Here is a 12,197-nt window from a genome sequence, read left to right as displayed (position 1 = left end):
ATATGCTGCGGTCCCGATGAGACAACCTCTGCACGGCTCTGCATGGAGCAGCTATAATATGATCCCGCGGATGAGTTATGTCTGACGTCCCGGAGAATTAACTAAAACCATTAGTTTCTCCAGACGTGTTTTCTCTAAGTAAAAATCCGATCCTCGCTTGTTTATCTGTGATAAATGGAGCTGACGGAGATTCCCGGAACTGAAATCATTTGTAACTATCAGAAAGCTAATGATTATTTCCCGTAAATGCACCTTTTAGACCAATATTACAGTATTTATTTACATGCAGCGTTTATCAGGGTTGAGAGGGGAAGATGGATTGAGCGGGGAGATAGTGTCGTTCCGAGGCTCGGTGACCTCCTGCGCGACTTTATCAATGCCCTCTGGGCTATTGTAAAGCGGGAGAATGAGTGCGCCTGTGAAGCTTTTTAGTGAGGACAAGATTTATGAGCGCACATAAAGGAACAGAGTCGGCCTTATTTCTTAACGTTTACAATGGCAGAAATAAATGTTTTCTGTGCCACAACCAGAGGAATGGATCATAAATGTCTTTAATTAATGATGCTGCAGTTCATATTTGGGTTCCTTCATGAGGCTGCGCCGGTGTAATAGAAAAAAAGCAGCAATCATTTCCAGAACTTGTTTAAAGGCAAATTGCCATTGAGAATTATGCGAGAATTGGGACGAACTAACCATCTCAGCATTGGTCGGCCACAACCAGGCTGTAAAATCTCGAGGACTACACAAGAAACTTTGGCTGCAGTAAAATAATGACATTTGTACACTTCATTGTACGATTGGGGATCAGATAAAATTATTCTGGGGTGTACCCTCAATCAACCCCTAGGACTCTTCTATTTCTAGTTGCCTTCTGCTTCACCTTTTGAATTAATATTGGGCAAGAGCTTTGCTCCAACAGAGGATCCTCCGATGCTCTTGTGGGACAGTATTGGGATAGAGCTACGGCCCACATGAGCACCCTGGTAATCTCGTGGGCCAGTCCGACCCTAGTACAGTCTAGCCTTAATGTTTTAACTTTTAGCAAATTATGTGTTCAACTCAAACCTAACGTGGTAAGCAGTAGTGGAATAGAATTTGGGCAGTTTGGGCTGTAGTCCAGGGCCAACCCTACTAGGGGACCCATGGCCAACCAAACCACCCACCAAATTTTACATTTTGTAGGACCTTCACCCATGAAATCCTTGTAGATCAGTCCCTGCTCTCAATACACATGAAGGTCCTCCAAAGATCCTGAGACCGCAAACTAAAAGCAGCAGAAGGGACACATCCTCCATTCCCCAAGAAGGTGATTCTAGTACCAGATGTAGGAAGTGATTCCAGACTTGTGGGGGCAATAATATTCATACAGCCCCAGGCCCATGGCAGTCTCAATCCACCTCTAGTGGTAAGTTATTATATGTTAATCCAACCCAAGTTTACCAGGAGGTTCTCGGAAGTTAGTTACGGACCTATGACCTTTCATAAAGAATTTCCTCTTAGATATTAGTCAGATCCACAGGATAAACTGTAAATGTCTGATAGATGTAGGTCTTGTCTTATGGTCAACACCAATTTCTAGTATGGTAAACCTCTGGCCACCTTAGTCTTAGACACCTGGCTGTCTTAGTCTTATTGGGTAGTTTGGTAGTTTTGGACTGAGCTTTTTTGGGTCCACCAAATAAAATTATTTTGGGTACCACTCTCCATTAACCATCAAGGAGCCTAATAGCTAAAATGTGGTTGTTATTTGGTAGATTTCTGATTTTATTTTCATCACAACTAGGCTCCATTGCAGGATCCTCTGGTACTATGGTGAGCAATATTAACCCTGATATCAGCCAAACACAATGTTTGGTGGGTACTACGTCCTTAAAACTTATGATCCTTTTGTTTTTGGGAAGATACATGTCTGTCAGTGGCCTCTCTTCCCACTCGTGGAGCTTGAACTACTTGGTGGAAGCAGGGATGCGTTGGGGTCATCGAGATAAATGACAGCACCCTTCTATTTGATGGCCAACTTTAAGTGTGCACCATCTGAATTCCCACAATGCAGTGCTTAGTCACATTCTCTGTGTGGCATGTAGACACCCATTAAAAATTGGTGCATGCTACAGGTCATATGATTACCCGAAAATTATAGCTTCATGCCCAATCTAGTGGCCACCAGAGCTTCTTTTGTGGAGCACTTATGTGTATGGATGAAAGCCAAGTGGAGGCTATAGGAGCCTTTAAAGGGGTTTTCCCACAAAGGCAAGTTAGACACTATCCACGACCCTCACTTGCTGATCAGTGAGGGTCTCAGTGCTGAGACCCCTGCAGATAGCGAGAACGAGGGGTCCGACCGACCCCTCGCGGCTCCTCAGACTAATGGAGCAGATGGCCACGCATGAACGTTCTGCTTCATTAATCTCTATGGAGCTGACAGAGATCACCGAGCGCAGCGCTGAGACCCCCACTGATCAGCAAGTTAGGCCCTATCCTATGGATAAGGCCTAACTTGCCTTCGTAGGAAAACCCCTTTAAGATTCAGATTTTTTTTATTCACAGGATTCTACATGTTTCCACCTTGTACTGAGGTCTTCATCAGTCCTATTTGGTCATATTGCAGACAGGTAGGCGTTCTATGTGCTGCCCTATAGTGAGAAAAACTCTCAGGGAAGACTTTCCACAAAGTAAATCGGAATGATTTGAGATCCTACATATTCCATATAAAATAAGTAGGTGAGAAACAGCTCAAATATTTTACACCAAACCGGGAAGAGTGGTCCTCGTGGGCATCTCCTCAATGGCTTCTCTTTACCCGGCTCCACTACATCAATCAATATATCAATCTAAATAGGCCGAGACCTATCACTCTACTTGGGTAGTGAAAAAGATAGAGATCAACCCACATGATTATTCTCCTTGTTCTCACCGCTTATATTTTTTTAAAGGGGTTATCTGGGTTTTAAAAATTACTTATGGCCGGGCTGGGGAGGGCTATTTAAATATAATAAACATGTACTTACCTCCTCCGGTGACGCCGATGTCCCCGCTGTGATCCGTTCGATCCGTGCCCCTGTTTGTTTACAGGGGCACGGAAGCCGCACAAAGGGAGCTTCCAGTCCGCGATGTGGCCGGCTCCTCCCATGTGGCCGGAAGCTCCCTGTGCACCCTTGTGCGGGACATTGGTGTCGACGGACAAGGTAAGTAGATGTTTATTATTTTTAAATAGCCCTCCCAAGCCCTGCCCTCAGTAATTTTTAAAACCCTGATAACCCCTTTAAGGAAATCCTTCATCATTTTATAATAGGCATTTGTGACAGTGAAGCCGGTATGATATTGTCCATAGACCAGGAGTGCCCCTTTAAGCATTGAGCATGGTTCATGTGATATCAGGGGAATATGTCACCCCTTTAACTTCTATGTGTTACGTATCATTGCACCATACATCTCGTAGCTTGTACAGATCCAAGGTACAATATAGTCCTTATGTATTTGCTCGGAATCGAGAGGTTAAGTAAAACCATCTGTGAGTATATTATAAACTTCTCCAATACGACGGGAACTGAGAAATCCATATAAATAAACTGAGCTTTTTTTTTCCCCCTTTTACAGCCTGAAAAATAATTGGAAAGAAATCAGAGTTTTTTTCCACCTTTTTCCCTCTGTCACACAGTCTGAGTAACAGGTAACCAGTCACCGGCTGCAAACAAATACATTTATGTTAATTTGCAAATTACAAGAGACGACTCTAAGTAATCAAGATGCAGATTTACATCTCCATGTGCTGTAATAAGGTGCAGGTTCTTTGTAAAGATTGGAGGAAAAAAAAAAAAAAACATCGGGGTCAGTTTTTATTCTCTAAAATGCTAATTAATTTTATGGGTAAGATTTTTCATTTCTAGTCCTTGCTGTAAAATCTGTATTTTTTGTCTCTTCTGTTAGAAAATTGACCTTTCAACAAATGGATCATCTGTAACCTGTCAAGATCTTAATTCTAACAGAGTATCATAATAATAATAGTCATAAAGAAATTTTTTTTTAAATAGTAATAAAATTATTTAATTAGAAAATAAGAAATAAAAACAATGTTTGCATAAAAATAGCTTTAATTACTAATACACTAAATTATCCGGGGAAAGTATTATTGTAATTAGATCAAAATTTTTTATTTGTCCACATTAAATATCTATAATTAGTAAGATATTATTTGTATAATACATACATTCACATTTAATACAGGCAGTCCCTGGGTTACATACAAGATAGGGTCTGGAGGTTTGTTCTTAAGTTGAATTTGTATGTAAGTCGAAACTGTATATTTTATAATTGGAGATCCAGACAAAAAAAATTTTGGCCCCAGTGACAATTGGAGTTTAAACATTTTTTGTTGTAATGGGACCAAGGATTATCAATAAAGCTTCATTACAGACACCTTACAGCTGATCATTGCAGTCTGGGACTATAGTAAAGCATCCAGAGACCATCCCCAGAGGTCAGAGGGGTCCGTCTGTAACTATGGGTTGTCTGTAAGTCGGGTGTCCTTAAGTAGGGGACCGCCTGTATAAGAATTAGGTGTAACACGTTGCCAGTTTAGTTTACACTGGGCCATGATGAAAATAAAATATATTAAATTATAAAAAAATTTTAAAAAATTGCCAGCTACTAAGATAAAAAAAAATTTCAGCTATTTCTTACACAAACATAAAAAATGGTTACAATTTTTCATTTACAATAAATTCTTAGATTTAAATAAAAATAAAAATATATTAAAATAATAAAGTTGAAAAAATGTCCAAGCTTCTAAGATAAAAAAATAATGTCAGCTATTTATTACACAAACATAAAAAATGGTTAAAATTGTTCATTTACAATAAATTTTTAGATTTAAATAAAAACTGTTCCACCGTTGTCATAAAAAAAAAAACATATTTAACCTATTGGAAGCTTAATTCTAAAGGATAATAAAATTTAAAAAAATTAGTAAAATGAATAAATTAAAAAAATTCTATTAAGAAAAGTGATCTTTAACCTGTTACAAGCTTAATTTCGAATGGTGTTTAGGAATAAAATTGAAAAAATGTGAAATAAAAATGGTTCACAGTTAACATAATTGGTGTTTCTTCTCGTTGCTCCCAATGCGAGGCAATAAATTGAAGTTTCCAAGGGAAGGGATGAAATAGCTGTAAGGAAAAAAAGTTGCCTTTAAAATCTAATTTGCTATGCACCACAGTAGGCTGATGGAAGCCAAGCGATCACCCTTTATGCGTTTCAATGTCCGAAAGGTATTTAGGTAGAATGGGATGTTAAGCAGACCCCCTGGGCTGAGGCTTTAAGCAAAGATGGCAGGAAGCAAGTTATATGATTGTATCCTCATTTTAGTAACCTTAGGCTATGGAAGGTATGACAAAAATGATCATCCCTGCTCTGGTGTCTTGATGGGGAGACCAGACCCCCGTGAGGGCACCATAGTAGGGATATATTCAATCTTCCAGGTGGACTTCTTCACATTCCAGTCAAGCGTGGCAACTGGAAAATTGGTAAGGATTTCGCCAAATTCCTGAAGAAGGGACATCAAAAGCCGGAGTGACATAAAGGCCAGTCAGGGGACCCTAAAGCCGCAATTGTAATGGAGTTTTCAAAAGTCTACAACAAAAAAAAGATCCCAAGAGTGAAACCTATGACATCCCTGCGGAGAAGATCAAACTATAATCCCTGAAGAAAAGCCTTGAAAGGAAACCAAAATTATTTAACAAATTCACAGTCGTAAAGAAAAACAAAAAGTTGTCGACCATTAAGAGAGTAACAAACACCACAACAACGTCATTAGCAACACAAACCCCCAGCAGTAAAGGTAGGACCACCACTGAGAGCCATTCAGGTCCTTTAATTGGAAGCAAATCCAAAAGCTGTGTGTTGGGGAAACAAGGAGCAAATTTGGTGTAATTAGTAAAGCATCAAATTTACTTAATCTGAATTTAGTTCTAGGTGTGTTTTTAAAAATTCTGAAGGCTCTTGCAAATTTCTTACAGGGTTTTTGTGATGGGATCCTGGAGGATAACGTTTATTATAGGCCAGGGCTCCACACTCTGCACTAAAAAATTCAGTACTACTGTAACCCACACTGTGACAATGGAAAAAAAAATTTCAGCCATCTTGAAACCAATACAAAAAAATCTGATAACCAAAGTAGTGTCAACAGTTACTATATGACAAACCAACAGGTGGTTGTTACAATGTTACCATAACATCCTTACTCATATGTGTTGCTCAAATCTGCTCGGGAACAAAGTATAGGCCCATTGTGTAGTATTTATTCTTAAAAATATTCAAGTTGTTATGGAATACCCTATGTATAGATAAAGTGGATGTGAATCTCACAAGGTTACAGGGGTTGTCAAGAAGGCACCCCCCTAATCATCAAGCATGACTTACAAGAAGCCTAACAACATGATGTAGGATAAAGCCAAACCAGCCTATCTATTCCAGAAGGAAGAAGATTCCCAACTGTAGACAGCGCTGTTTGGACCTGGTTTGGTCTCTTTAGTACAGCATAGGGAAATGAATTGGCTAAGTCAGAGGCTTGTGACTAGGGTCAGGATGTAAGAGTTCTCCTTATGGAGAGTGGTTAAACTTTTAACAAAAATCTGGTTTGGGTTCCCAAACGTGAATTCGGGTTCCCGAACGTGAATTCGGGTTCCCGAACGTGAAAACCCACCTGTAACACCCTCGATTGGTGCTGGCAGCAAAGCCAAGACATCAACAGTTAGTGACAATCCTAGGGAAAATGCTGGCATATATTTAGAGTTAGCACCAGTAAGAACCAATCATAGAGGTTATCAGTGAGGGAGAAATCCAAACACCAAACCAGAACTTCTGGCTGAAGTTCAGGGTCAAGGACACACTGTGCTACAGGTCCACCCAATCCTCCTTTCTAGTAATACTTACCTCAGTCCGTGTCCTCGGACCGTGTCTAATGCTGCACCTTTGCTTAGAATTCAGAGACTCTACAGCAGCAGCCACGGGATAGCGGGTAACCTGTATACTAACAGAGAACAGATTTGATGGACCGAGGTCAATATAACTAGTAAGTATAATTTTTAGACCTTTATTACAAAAGTCACTGAAACTCAGACAACCCCTTTAAAGCTTAACCAAAATGTGGTCTCATATACTAACAGAGACCAGAGGTGATGGGATAGGTGATAGGAAACCCCTTTAACCATAGCCCCATTCCTCCTTCTTCTATAACTGATTCTGGAAAGCTTCTGGTGGCATACTACAGCACTCAGTAGGGGAACTTGGTAAAGGTGATAAATTCAGAGAGCTAAGGGCACAGCAGGGTGAAGAAACATCCTTAGTGCACATGGAAAAGACACCATCCTGGAATAGAAACTCTGCTAATAAAAGTTATGATTAAGAAATTTCTACAGATTTCTGCGGATTTACACCTTCAAATCTGCTGGTGGATTCCCTTTACATGTGTACAGCTACAGTGGCTACAAATTAGTTGTGCGTATAGGTAGTCTTAGACCTGTCTCTTCTGGTTTACAGTATAGGAAAGCAAAAAATGTAAGCACTTGTGGCCACACATGGTATTGCAAGTCAGTCTCATTTACTTTACTGGAGAGCTGCAGGACCAGTCACAGTCAATGTAAGAATAAAGAACAGAATAAAGAGCAGAGTAGGCTATCCTTCATGGGCCACGTTTACCTCTAATATTGTTCATCACAGGTCTTGCACCCTCACACCCTCACGCTCCAGGAAACCCTATTAGAATTTGCATTGTCTGTGTGGAATAACGTTACGGATATCAGCCTCCTCCATGGATCTCCCATGAGGGCCAAATACAATGTAGTATTACAAATGCTTCCACCTGTAGTGTGTGCACAGCACCATCCACCACATCGGTGGAGCATCCGGCAAGGTAATCCGCTCTGCATCCAACCTTGTCAGAGCACGATTATCCCACAGAGAGTCACCATGCAATGAGCGGGGGAACAACTGCACAGACCTAGTCATCCCTTCCCCGACCACCTGAGAACGGCTGCTCACTCTCTTCCTTGGGGACAGAAGACCCCATGTGCAGGACGAGAGACCACCTCTATATCTCGCAGCATCATTATGAATACTAGAATAAACCGCAGCTGAGATTGTCACATGTGCAGCACAGTCTATGCCTGAGATGGAAACAGCTGATATTAGAATATTATTCAGGAAATTGTCTTCTCTAACATGTGATCACTGAATAGTTATTAATATTTTAGGGAAAAAAATTATTTCGAATTTTCTGGTGATGGGTAAAGTTTGTCCCCAATGGACAATTGAGATTGGTCTCCTCTACTAGGGTGATATGACTGTATATGCTCCTTCCCTAGAAGAGGTAACAGGATAGCTCTCTACCCAAAATATAAAAGAGTCCAAAGTTTAATTATCCTGGATCATGAGCGTCCACCGTTCATGACAAGTAGGTCGAGATCTGAAAATTTTCATTATTGCAAAGCCCACTTTGATTTCTCCTATTGACCAGGAGATGACTCCTAAGGTGGCCACACACCATCAATAGCTGAGGATTGGTCAACAGCCATTCCTCCAGGGCTCCCCCTACACATAAATGCTTGAATCAGTTGACCATTCACGTGAAAGGAAAGTAAGGTACCTGAATTGGAGGTTTAAATCTCACGAGTACTTGAAATAAAGCAGGGAAAGTTTATCATACCTGATCTTCCCTTTCCCAATAAACATTTGTTTGGGTAGAGGCAGGACACCCCTACACACACCATACAGTCTTTCAGTTCCACAAATGTTAACGTTATACATATGGGCACCTATGAAACTGGATGGCCCAAATTGGATGGAGGAACATACATTTATCCCATACAAAATTTGGGTTTCCTTGAATCTTATGATAATTCACCAGAACAAAGAGCCATTGTTAACCAAGTCATTTGAGTTAAGTCATCAAAGGAGATCCTCTTCAGCCACAGCATGGACTGAAAAGAGTCAAACCCACATCATTCCAATACCAATGGGATCTCCAATGGTCTCTATTTCCTGGGTCCATCTCACAGTTTATGACGGGAAATGTGTGTTCAACCAATCATGGCCTGAGATAAGTCACTGCTGCAGCTAGTGATTGGCTGAGGAGGTAATTCCTGTGCCGAAACGGGAACAGGAAGTTCAAATCCGCAAGGACCAGGGAGCATTAACAAAGCAATAATGCAAGAATCAGTGACTATAAGTAATAAAAACCTGATATACCATATTTTAAGTATATTTAAAAAATGTAGAGGGTTTTAGTTTCTTTCCTTGACCTAAACAGAGACACTTCCGTTCTTAGGTTGTGCCTGGTCCTGCAGCGTAGCAGTTGCAATAGAAAATATGTCCTTTGGAGTCAGGAAGAAGGCAGCCATTTTTTTCCAATCTTCATAGCCACCTCTTTTCCAATGGAACGGTGACCATGACAGATGGACAAGGTCTGTACTTCAGCTCCAAGCCAAATGCCAAGGTAATAATTATAGTTAAGTGATAGATGTTATTGTGACAACATCTATAGGTATATAAGAGCAGGTAACAGAAGCCGGCAAACAGAAGTCTGATGAACATACGGCGACCGTCTCCTCCATAACTGCTCTGCATAGAAAACACAAGGACTAACAGCCCAGATAAGCCTCATCGCAGGTAGTAAACAGCAGTAATTAGAGGACGGGTTCTCTATAGGTCATGCACTAACACAAGTGCTGAATACATGTAGATGTGCATTTATTTAGTGTAATAAGAGGAATGTAACACCTTAAAGAAATAACCATAAAGGTTAATGCAGTCAACTGTCTCCAGAATAACACAAGAGGCTATTATTTCTGGCGCTGCTCGTGGCCTCCTGAGACTTAGCCTTAGTTACCCGGTAGAAGGGCGCAGATGTTATAATGGGGAAGAATATGTAAAGAAGGAGAAAGAAGCTGGGATACTAAGAGAAGTGGGAAAAAATATAAAGATTGTATAATGTAGCAGTAAATACCTCCAACGCCTTATGTGTGACTCACTGTCACCCTGTGCAACCGGTTTCACATGCGGACCTATCGATGGATCCCAGCTGGTGGACTACTGGAGCATGAAAGCTTCCCAAGATACCTTCTTAAGACATGAGGCTAGTGCTATATCTCTAAATAGGGACCAACAGTCTTTAGCGCTCCCACTTTTCAAGGGGATTTTCAGGAATCTCAGAAAATCCCTTATGGGCTAGTGCAGGGGTGTAAAAAAATCGAAGAGTACTTAACGGGCTCCAGCCTCAATTTCTGGTGGCACATGTTACTTTATCAACACTCCCGGTTGGCAGGAAGTGTGATGGGTCAAGTGGCCCTTGGGAGTGTCGAAAAAAAAAAACACTTCAAGCTACAGTTCCAAGGATACATATTCTCAGAACTCCATGAAGGCCAATGTACAATGAGAGCAGGTGTTGGAGGACAGTGTGTTATATCATGCTTAAAACTGAATCGACATCCTCAGGATGCCAATACAGTTTAAGGGTGCATTCACCCCTCCCCTCTACATAGAAAATAATGCTGCACGCCCGTTCTTACGGCCAAAGATGGAGCATGCTCTATCTTTTTTGAGCCCAAGGCTCGGAATGGTGAGCTCTCATTGTGGTAACCATACCAAGCCCGATGTGCCATTGCCACCTATAGGGGACATATATTTTGCAGCTGGATATCATACATCCCTCATACAATCGTGTGAATACACCCTAACACGATGACAGAGAAGAGTATGCTTCCACTTTCTACATGAATGGTGCCTTTTGCCACCATTAGAGGGAATAAACTGCATTATTATTGAGTATAATGTATAAATTGTATGCAGTAAGCTCACAAGCTCCCCCTAGGGATGGCGGCATGTAGCAGGTATTTTATTGGGCAGAGGAATTGAAGCTGTATCAGAAAATTAGAAACTCACCAGAAATACTATGAAATGAAACAGTACAGAAAGATTAACCTAAAAACAACATTATGGATAAAAGATGGAATACTAGAAGTAATAACCTGGTAATTGACACTGAAAAAGCTCAATAAAGCCATCTGTCTGTGCAATCACGTAAGTCTACAGTATCCAATCATTAAACCTATGACCTCTTATCCACATGCTAAAGCCACAACAAGGTCCTCATCAAGACCAAAGGTCCTCGTGGACAAAGCGCAGAACCGTTGCATAGTTAATAGATGTGTAATTGAAGGTGTTTAGCTCTGATATTGTATAAATGTTTGTTTCCATAGAGATGAGCAATTAGTACAGAAATGTTCTAAAATCATCACACAGACAATGATAACATATCCATGAATCCAATGTACAATATGTGTAGATAATTGCTGCCTAGATCCAGTGTAGATCCAGTGATTGTACTACAGTTTGGCTTCAACAAAGATACAATTTTGAAAAGGGCTCATGAATGGTCCACCAGAACATCATAGGATCCTTGGGTGGGCCTAGCCTAGTCTACTAATATAGATTGGTCCAATAACCCAACAAAATGATTATCCAGTATGAAGTTTATTAGGACATGATTAATGAATACATTTCTCTGGTGGACTCAAGGACCCCCAAACTAACACTAAATAAGATCCATCCTCGAATTCCATGTATGAAATAATCCAGTTATTTTCTGACGTGTGGGATTACCAAGCACATGTATGTTTCTGAGCTTGCTAAGCAACGAAGAGTTTGGAGTGAACACTACAGTCGTTCCAAACAGCTGATTTGTGGTAGTGCCTGGTGTCGGACCACCACTGGACTGAGCCTTGTAGGGGTGTTTCAGTAATACCAAAAAACAAAAAAGATGGAAGTGGGCTTACCCAGTCCTGCTCTAGGTTCCAGCTGGTGGTCACTGACAGCTCAGCTGAAAGTGGTGGGGGTCTTAGTACCTGCTTTGGCCAAACTGTGGCCTCTTAGGACCATGGGAGGTCACTTGTAACCCATGGTCCAAGGAGACCACTGATAGACCAGAGCAGGTCCCATGACCCCGCCACTTCCAGCTGAACCACTAGTGATGAAGATCAGATGTCAACCCAATGCTAGAACCAGGATTCCGGGCAGGGTAGGTACATTCTTTTTTTAAAAAAATTTGTAAATATGGCCCATTGCAAGGGTTTCTGGATGACCTATTTTTGGTGCTGGAAGATACCTTCAGGGTAGTTTCAGAAGTAACAGTTACCTAGATTCTG

The 12,197-nt window shown here is 41.0% G+C and overlaps 1 protein-coding gene across 3 annotated transcripts in view; it reads right to left on the bottom strand.

The window, feature by feature from the left end:
* GTDC1 (glycosyltransferase like domain containing 1) overlaps positions 1-12,197 on the bottom strand; it is a 224,532-nt gene that overhangs the window by 39,342 nt on the left and 172,993 nt on the right. The gene's annotated exons all lie outside the window — the stretch shown is intronic.

Source organism: Engystomops pustulosus, chromosome 8, assembly GCF_040894005.1.
Source record: "Engystomops pustulosus chromosome 8, aEngPut4.maternal, whole genome shotgun sequence".
Classification (NCBI taxonomy): Eukaryota; Metazoa; Chordata; class Amphibia; order Anura; family Leptodactylidae; genus Engystomops; species Engystomops pustulosus.
Note: the sequence above shows the minus strand (reverse complement) of the source record. Positions and strands in the feature narration are given on the sequence as shown.